We start from the raw sequence: 10,793 nt of genomic DNA on the forward strand, positions 1-10,793 counted from the left end.
TTGGCTTGTGGATGATATGGGGTAGTGATTCTATGTTGAACCCCATATTTTTAAGCATGGTTCTAAATTGAGAATTGTTGAAATGACTTCCTCCATCGCTAATGATTGCTCTAGGACAACCAAACCTGAAAAATATATGTTGTTGAATGAATTTAAGCACTACTTTATGATCATTTGACCTAGTGGAGATTGCTTCAACCCATCTGGAAAGATAATCAACTCCCATTAAGATGTACTCATGTCCATCTGAATTTGGGAATGGTCCCATAAAATCAATCCCCCATAGGTCAAATATTTCTACTTCAATGATGGGCTATAGTGGCATTTTATCATTCTTTTTTATATTCACCACAGCTTGACATTTTAAAAAACTAGAGCAGAACTTAAAAGCATCTGAAAATAAGATTGGCCAAAAGAATCCACAATTTAAAACTTTAAATGCAGTTAATTTAGGAGCATAATGTCAAGCACATAAAGAAGACTGGCAAGCATCTAAAATGCTCCATTGTTCTTCCTCAGGTACACACCTTCTAAACACATGATCAACACCTAATTTAAAAAGTTCAGGTTCATCATAATAGTAAAAATTAATATCTTTGTAAAACTTCTTTCTATCATTAATATCCCAATCATTAGGTACTAATCCTGTGACAAGAAAATTTACAATATGAGCATACCATGGAAGCTTTTTACTTTGAATTTCTAAAATATATTCATCAGGAAAATCATAATGGATAGGAATAGATAATTCTGTAGATAATCTAGAAAGATGATCTACAACAGTATTATCTATCCCACGTTTATCTTTTATTTCTAAATCAAATTCTTGCAAAAGTAAAATCCACTGTATTAATCTAGGTTTGGTTTCTTTTTTATTCAATAAAAACTTTAAAGCTACATGATCTGAAAAGACAATTATTTTACTACCTAACAGATAAGAATGAAATTTTTCTAAGGCAAAAATAATAGCAAGCAATTCTTTTTCAGTAGTTGCGTAATTTACCTGTGGTCCTCCTAAAGTTTTGCTTGCATAGTAGATGGCAACTGGCTTCTTGTCAACTCTTTGTCCTAAAATAGCTCCCACTGCACTGTCAGAAGTGTCACACATAATGTCAAAAGGCTTACCCCAATCTGGAGCTTGTAAAAATGGTGCTTGAATTAAAGCCTCTTTAATCTGCAAGAAGGATGCTTTAGCATTTTCATCAAAAGCAAATAATGTATCTTTAGAAAGTAAATTAGTTAAGGGTTTAGAAATTTTAGCAAAATCTTTAATAAATCTTCTGTAGAAGCCAGCATGCCCTAGAAATCCCCTAAGTTGCTTTAGGGTTGTGGGTAGGGGGAGGTTCTTGATAACCTCGACCTTGGCCCTGTCCACCCTTAGCCCATCCTCGCTGATATGATTCCCTGGGACAATTCCCTCCTCCACCATGAAGTGGGACTTCTCCCAACTTAGAACCAGATTGTTCTGTACACATATCTGCAACACCTTAGTTAAATTAGATAGACAAATATCAAATGATGAACCAAACACTGAAAAATCATCCATAAAAATTTCTAAGCAATCCCCTACTAAATCAGAAAACATAGCAGTCATACACCTTTGAAAAGTAGCTGGTGCATTACATAACCCAAAAGGCATCCTTTTAAATGCAAAAGTACCTACTGGACATGTAAATGTTGTTTTCTCTTGATCACTTTTGTTAATTTCAATTTGGTTATATCTTGACTATCCATCTAAAAAAAAATAAAATTTTTGACCTGAAAGTCTTTCAAGAATTTGATCAATGAATGGTAATGTATAACTAAATCAGAAAACATAGCAGTCTTTCAATCTTTCTTAGTCACAGAGTTAAGCTTCCTATAATCTATGCATACGCTCCAATTAGAAGCTACTCGAGTTTGAACTTCATTACCATTTTCATCCTTCGTCATAGTTATTCCTGTTTTCTTAGGTACTACATGAATAGGACTTACCCATGGGCTATCTGAAATGGCACAAATGAAATCAGCTTTTAGCCATTTCATGATTTCTTTTTTGACAACCTCCAACATGTGCGGGTTGAGTCGCCTTTGAGGTTGTCTCGTTGCTCTAGAATTTTCTTCTAAGAAAATTCTATGCTCACAAATATTTGGACTAATGCCCTTAATGTCATCAATTGTCCATCCTAAAGCAGATTTGTAAGTAGATAAAACATCTAAAAGTTCTAATTCTTGTTCAGATGATAACAATGATGATATAATTGCGGGGAAATAATTGCATGGTCCTAAATAAGCATATTTCAATGATGAAGGTAAAGGCTTAAGCTCAATTTCAGAATGTAATGAAATATTTGTTGGCATGGAAGATTTTTCATTCAAACATTCATTAGATTCACAAGAAAATAAATCATAAGAGCATGGATCAAAATCAAAATCATCTTCTTCTACCAACCCTAGAAAGCAAACATCCTCACTTGTGTCTTTTGGGAATTTCATTAATTTTGAGATAGATAGTTCAATTTTTTCATCTCCTACTTTGAGTTCCATTGTACCCTTATCCCAATCCGTTGTAGCTTTCGCCGTAGCTAGGAATGGTCTACCTAGAATAATAGGAGCATGGCTCAAATTTCCTGTTATTTTCATATCTGCAACTATGAAATCAACAGGAAATTTACAATTCTCCACTTTCACAATAATATCTTTGAATTTTCCATAAGGCTGCCTAATTGAACCATCGGCTAATTGTAATTCAAGAAAAATAGGTTCAAATTCACCAAATTCCTACTTATCATGCAAAGCTTTAGGCATTATGTTAACACTAGCTCCTGAATCAAGAAGTGATTTGCTAAAAACCATCCCTCCTATTTCACATTTAATGAGAGGAGCCCCTGGATCTCTTCTCTTTCTAGGAATATCATTCAATAAAAATTGAAATAATATTTTCAGAAAGTTGTACCCTTTTCTGCTTCCTAGAAGGGGTACATAATTCCTTCACATATTTTACATAAGAAGGAATATTTTGTATTGCCTCAGTAAAGGGAATAGCTATGGTTGCATTTTTAAATATTTCAAGAAAATGAGAATTTTCTAGTTTTTGCTTGGTTATATTTAATGCACTAGGAAATGGAATGGGTGGCCTATAATCAACTGGATTAGGGTCTGCTATTCTTGGATGCCTTTCCTTGTCCTGGCAACCCTTCTCTTGTTGATCATTTTCCATCTGTCCATTTTCTTTATCTTTAGCTTCCTGCAATCCTACACCCTTTTCATGAGTATCCAACAAAACTTTCCCACTTCTTAATTTTGAAATTACATGCACTTGCTCATCATTATTCATATCTTCTTCACAACAATATAAAAATTTATTCGTAAAACCAGTGCATGATGAAACATTATTATTTTCACTAATGCAAGATTCATTAGTATTTTTGGAAGACACACAACATGATGATTCTAAATTTCTATCTACACACAACATGATATTCTTAGGATTAATATTAGGTTGGGTAGGGAGTTGACCTGGATGTCCTTCTCTTAGAAGGATTTCTTCTGTTTTACCTTTCATTCTGAGAGCAGGTTGTTGTGCTTGAACGCTTTGTCCTCACTTGAGCATTTCAATTTCCTTTTTGTGTTCTTCTAAGGTCTGCATCAACATCTTCCTTTCTTCATGCATACTTTTTCTCTCTTCCTGCATTTCCCTGATAAAATCCATTAGAGTAGAGTTAGTGTTGTCATTATTGTTGTTAGGATGAGAGTAGAAAGGCTTAGAAAAATTTTGAAACTTTTGCTGATATGGCTGCGGAGCAAATTGCTTTGATGCGAAGTTGTTGTTTACTCTGCTCCAATTCTGATTAGGTCTTGCATTCCATTGGTTATGTCCTGCATCTTGTCTCCCAAATGCATTAACCTGTTCAACCATAGGACAAGTCTCATCAGAATGTTCTTTACTAGAGCAAAAACAACAAGGGGTGTTAGTAGAATTGTTGCCCTCAAATGTATTCGCCTTTCCTTTAGTTTCCTACAAAAAAGTTTTAAAATTATTGCTCATATCTTCTACTGTTTTACCAATCTTGCTCATGTCTCTTTCCAGCTTATCCATTCTGATCTCCAGCTCAACTGCTTTGACGTCAATGATTCCTCCACGCTTTGGACCTGCATTTCGGTTAGTGTACGAAAAACTTTCACGATATGTCCAATCTTCCACTAACTTTTCCATCAGTTTCATGGATTCATCTGCATGAGTGTCAAGGAACATTCCTCCACTCGATATATCCACTAGATGCCTTTCCTGATCATTCAATCCACAATAAAAAATTTGAACTAATTCATGAGATGGAATATCATGATGTGGGCACTTCCTAGTAAGTGACATAAATCTCTCCCATGCTTCTCCTAGAGTGTCAGTTCCATGATAAAAATCTCTTATAGCTTTCCTAATTAAAGTGGTCTTTCCATAAGAATAGAATTTCTTTAAAAAGCTAGATTGAATCTCACTCCAAGATTGAAATTCTTGACCTACCCCTTTGAACCACTCTTTGGCCCTATCTTTCAAAGCAAATTGAAATAGCCTGAGTTTGAGAATTTCCTGAGGAACACCTGCATAACTATAGGCAGAACATATCTGGTTATACTCTTCCAAAAACTCATAAGGCTCCTCATTAAATTTTCCATAAAACGTAGGTAATTGATTGATCATATTCGGGTAAATTCTAAAATTAACATTTTCAGGTAAAGGAGCAGAAATTTTAGTGTAGGTTTCACTCTCTACAGGGTCAGAAAATTCTCTCAATCTCATTCTTTTAACTGCTTGTTCAGCTCTAAAATTTTGGTTATCCTCCATTACCTCGCAAATATGTCGATTTTCACCTTCGGAGCTTTTAAAAATACAATCAATGCTAGGACTTCTACTGATTGTTTCAAGATTCACTAGATAAGGTTTTAAAGACCTTCTACCATTCATGCAATGTTAAACACACCAATATCAGAACAACCAGCTTAGATGAGCAAGAAAAGTGAAATATACGATGAAGAGAAATGACACGTTTTTTTTCAATTTCCACAATTTATTTAAAAATCACAAGACAATTGCAAAACTCAATTCAATTCAAGAATTTATAAAAAAATGAGTGATCAATCCAAAAAAAAAATTTTTTAAAAAAATTCAAACCGTGCCTCCCCGGCAACGGCGCCAATTGATAAGTCTGAAAATGTACGTAAAATATGTTGTTGTTTGGGCTTTTAGACTTATACAATAAAATTTATAATTTCCCTTAATCACTAAATATGAATATAGAGTAAGTAAGGGGTCAAACCAGAGGGAAGCAACAATGAGAATCTTAATCCAATTTCAATGAATTAATTCAAAGATAAATAAATTTTGCAATTAATAATCTAATTATGCTTAATAATATTATTTAATTTTAAATATTTTGGTCAGGAAATTCAAGATAGGAATATTTTAATTTTAAGATCAGATTAATTCCGATTATTAATTTCCCAATTATTATAAAATTTTAAAACAATTTTTATGAATTAAAATTGGGAATTAAATAATCAAGAAAGGGATTTTTAAATTGGACTTCAAGATAGATGAATTTTCGATAAAAATTTTATTTTTAGGTTTTTGATATGTTGAATTAAATTCCTAAACAATAAAAATCAAAATTTAGAGAGAGAAACTAAACAGATTAACCTAGAGAGAGAAAGTGAAGAAATTGAGGAAAAGATGAAATTCGACCCTAAATTAATAATCTAATGAAGCAGAAATGTTTTAGATTGATGTAGAATTAAGGATCAAAAATCAAAATTAATAATAAAATGAAAGGTTAAATGATTTATCTTTATTTTAATATGATAACATGCAAATATAGTCATTAAAACACATAAATATAAAGTAAAATTCATTAATTAATCATGTTAATTTGCAAGTTATCAGGCAGCAAAATATGTTTTCCTCTGATAGCCTGCAACCTTTTTATATGTAGGAATGGTCTAAGCCATTTTATATGTTACATGACAGAGACTTTTTTAAATGCTGGGTCAGAAATATTAGTCATTTCCATTTGACATGTTTAATTTTCAAGTCTTTTGGGTCTCATCTGATTCTCACTCATCTGGGTATATACGTTTCTTTTTTTTGGATTGACATTTCAAGAATTGCACCTATTTTGCCACATATGTCAGGCTATGAATCAAATAAGCAATATTATTTCTAGCTGGTCAACGAACTACAGCTCAATTAACTAGTTATACGATACCATTACCTCTATTTGTCTTATGAATATCTCTCTGCGGGTTATTCGTAAAGTACGATTCTTTTCGTTAAACTTTAAAGTTATCAAAATGATTTTTTTATTGATTAAAAATAATTTCAATAAGAAAAATATATAAACTTATAAAATAAAACAAAACAGATTATGATTTTGCAGTAATAAAAAAATATTCGCCATTGTACAACATGACAGTACTGATGGAAATATATGTGGCTGTCAAGCCAATCACACATTCCACATCTCAATCCATGTTCATTAATAGAACATATTCATTATAGTGCACGTGTGATGCGTATAATGAAGTCCATGAATACATGATCGGACTTAGTGAATTATGATGAGATCGTAATACGGAGATTACTACTCTTTAAGCATGTGTTCTAAAAACTCCTATTCGAAGGATACGCGAGAAGGACATCGAAGTATCCGGATATAATAGCACTATCTACCCTCACTCATATGATGAGTATGGCCTGTCCCGTAGCCATTAGTGTGGCGACAGTAAGGATAGATAGTGGTGCTCTTTAGTGGAGCGAGTTCACTGAAGCGATTCGAATGAATCCCTAAATGGTATTATACTGAACTGTCAATCACGTTGATTCACGTCACGGTTGTGTAAGTGGTCCTTAGACCTGAGACACCAAAGACGTCTTGTGGATGGACGGTTGTACTTTGGCTATGGCCAATGAGTCTCTAGTCATGGGATTCTAAACGGTCTTAGTTCGGGTGCATCAAGAAGTACACGAAGGCGAACCTCATGATTCATTCTTTGAACGTCAATATTATTTTGTAGCTGGATGAGGTTTCAAAATGCAGCTACAAAATAAAATGGTGAACCTCAATATTACGATCAAAATTATAGTTCCTACAACTATTAATACATACCATAAAATAATTTATTAATAGCTTTTGGAGTTCTCTATATAGGAGAAATATAGCCGGTCTGGTAATTGTCGTCATGAGTTTTTCCAGACCTAGTAATTGCTGTCGTTGAGCCATACTAAAGTAGAGACTCCTGGCGGAATGTTCGCCGGACTTGTCTAGCAGTGACAGTGGAGAATGAGGGCACGGTGAGTGCTCCCATGTGACTTTCTCCAACATTGACGATAGGCTGCTCTGATACCATGCTCAGATTGAGCAAATGAAGGTGTGAAGAGGAGGAGTTTTACTCGCTCCGCAACTAGCCACACTGAGCTATGGAATCGCCTCAACATGATAGGATCTAATACAGATTAGTTAGTAAAATCAATTACTTACGATATACTCGATAGAGGATAGAAGATAGGACAAATATAGGTTCAAACATAGTCCAGGATCAAAGATAGAATAGGTTCAAATATAGACGGATAGGATCAAATGTAGAATCGTTATAATGGCTAGGATTAGATCTCAATACTTAACGAGATCATTGCACCGATCAACGGTCGTGATCGGTGCAACCCTGACGTTATAACGGACAGGATGACACGTATATTCAAATTACGTTGGAGAAGTTCCAACGGATATAGCCGTTGGAACCGTCAACTATTTTTAGATATATTTACTATATAAATACACACAAATTGTAAGAACAAAAGTGCGGGAAATACAACCATCATTACACTACTCGTGTTCAAGTCTTTCTTCTTTTCTCTTCTTTCTCTACTATTTGTTCTTTCCCTTTTCTTGTGCAACGGCCAAGAAAACTTAACAGAAGGAAACAAAATAAAGCACGGGGAAATAAGGAATGGAAGATCGTAAGAAGACACAAAACAAGACCGTTACGATTCTTATATTCCGCAAAATAAATCGTACACATTTGTTCTTATTTATAGTAGCTTAATGTTATTACTGCATGTACATTATAGACAAATCTAAGTTTCCTACTCGTCATAACAGGCTGTAACGGCTATATGAACATAAATCAGAACCCTCTAACCATTTTCCTATCTACATTGAATCCTAGTCGTCTTTGTGTCCCATCAAGATTGAATCCTAACCGTCTACCTGTGAGACTCCACCGTGTTCCGACGTGGGTTAGATCCAGTCCCCTTTGCATCATTCCGTTCTCAAGAGTAGGAAGGATGACCCAGTATTCCTCAAACAGGGACAGTGGTCTTCATCATTGTTCAAGTGCCCTCTATACAAAATCACGCTGTCTCGTGCAAGAAAATTGCCTTCTATACACGTGCTACAGAGCAATAATACCGAATGGTTAAATGCCTTCTCTGGCATTGCAAAGTCATATTTGTTATTTCATCGGCCGCTGCCCTTAATGTTAAGGTGTGCAAATGAAGAATACAAGCATTCCTTAATTAAGTTCTTTGTGGAACAATGATTCTTGATGACCGTCCCCTTTCCAATGATCTCTCTCCATGACCCGAGTATATACATCTAAATAGATTTCAGCCCGTGGACTTTGATGGCCTTGAGAACTTTTGAGCCAAATAGATACCGGACAAAAAATGGAGCATTTGCAATTCACGATAGCCAGCATGCGCGGGAAAACATGTGCTTCTTTCACACGTAATTCGTTGCTGTTCCAAAGTCCCATCTGCTTTTCTCTATTTAAGACAGTAGGCCAAATATTAAAAGTTAAAACCCATGCGACAACAGCAGCTTCTAAGTCCCACGATCATATTCTGCACCCTCTTTCTTCATACCACCCAAAATATCCAAATCATACTGATTGAAGTTGGCCCAAACAAATTACGCGTACAGTTTTAGGCTTGTAATTTCTTCGTATGACTGCTACTTTTCGAGGATGGTAGTCCATTGTTAGATACACCTCGTCGTAATTTTTATGTAATTTGTGTCGTGGCAATGTACAATAATAATCTGTTAGTTTTTCCCCGTTATTTACTTCCAAGCTTGTATATGTGGACAGAAAAGGCTCGTTGCACAGAGCACATTAATATCCGATAGATAACAAAATTGGTTTTTTTGGTACCCAACAAGAGATCAGTTCATTTTTAACTAGCTACGCTTGTCCTGAGAAAACAAGTTGAGATAAGCGGAAGAATATTCGGAAGTTGAACTCAAATCTTGGTTATTCCTTTCAGGGGAATTGGTTTAGAGAGGGGTATATCCAGTCGGCATAAAACATATTTGACGACATGTGACACTCAAAGACATGCGATATGAAACGACGACAAAAATTCACCTGCTGTCTTTTCTCACGATAGGGAAAACTTGCGAAAAATGATCTACGCCCATGTCACAGAAAATCTAAACTTTAAGATGGTTAACATTCGTTTATTAATGTGATAAATAAAAAAGAACCTGTTCTGTCGACTAAACACACATCCGAGCTAAACACCAGTGAAAAAAAGGCAATGTTAGTGAGATAGGCCCTATATGGCTAATGGGCCCTGTTCTATTAGCCCATTAGCCTTACTCATCTTCTCTCTCCTAGGGTACAAAGACCCTTCTCGTGTAACCTCTAGGTTATGAGATTATTGTTCTTCTTCTCCCTCTGGTCTCATCATCCTTCTCCATCTTCTTCCTCCTAACCTAACCTAGGTTAGGATTCCACAGGCAATTCTGATTATATTGTCCCACAACACGAGTTACATTGAACTGATCACGACGTGTATAAGAGGAATGAGTGCCACGCCAGGAAAGTAACAGCCAGCAGAGCATATTACAAGCCTCTGATCGCACGCGTTATTTATGTGCGCCTACTCCTAAAGGTAGGAATGGCTGCTGCGCAGCAGCTTATTTACGTATGCGGAAATGCGACAATAGACTATGGGCTGCTGGACGTGACATTCTTCTGCGGTGCAATGGTGACTCCGGCGCCGAAGATGTTGGTGTTGGTAGCCCAGACTGCTCGGCCGTCTTGGTAGAGCACCACGTTGCGGTCAGGCTGGAGGGCGAGGTAATAGTCGCTGTTAAAACCGTAGTTGGTGTTGGTCGCCCACACAGCACGGTATGCCTGATTATATATCACGAAGTTTCCATCCCTCTGCATATCCGCCCGGCAGCCTGATCCTCGGCCGTTGGTCCCCGAGGACCATACTGCCCTGTTGTTGTCATATAGCACTAGGTTACAGTCGCTTTGCATGACCAGCTCATACGCGTTGTAATCTAGAGATCGTGAGGTCGAGATGGCTTCCCCGCCCAAGAGAATGTCGTTAGCCAGGCAGACGGATGGGAATAGAACAAGAAAGACTAGGTGGGGAAGAGAGAGCTGCATGGTCGACATGGTGGGGCGGGAGGGAGCAGCAGGTCTGTACTGCCAAAGGATTCCTCAGAACTGGTACTTCACCAGCAGGGTAGTTCCCCGCTATTTATACAAAGGGAGAGACGAAAGAGGGTGCAGAGTACTATCGGGAAAAATAGGCACTTTGGGCCGTATGCTCTGCCGTGGTCAGACGGGTTTTAATATTCCTCTTCTCTAACTGAACTCGCAAAAACTGGGGACTTTACTACAGCTTCCAACTACGTGTGAAACAAATCTTCCCAATATAATCATCAAGTAGGAGTGGCCAACTTACTGTCCCGTCCGCAAACGTGTTCAAGGTCATGAGTGGGGCCCTACTCCGGAGGAAATCTATTTGG

The 10,793-nt window shown here is 36.5% G+C and overlaps 1 pseudogene; it reads right to left on the bottom strand.

Annotated features, from left to right (window-relative positions):
* Positions 1 to 9,978: 9,978 nt before the first annotated feature.
* Positions 9,979 to 10,428, bottom strand: LOC144701405 (mannose-specific lectin pseudogene; annotated as a pseudogene).
* Between the last annotated feature and the right edge of the window lie 365 nt (positions 10,429 to 10,793).

Source organism: Wolffia australiana, chromosome 3 (genome assembly GCF_029677425.1).
Source record: "Wolffia australiana isolate 7733 chromosome 3, ASM2967742v1".
Classification (NCBI taxonomy): Eukaryota; Viridiplantae; Streptophyta; class Magnoliopsida; order Alismatales; family Araceae; genus Wolffia; species Wolffia australiana.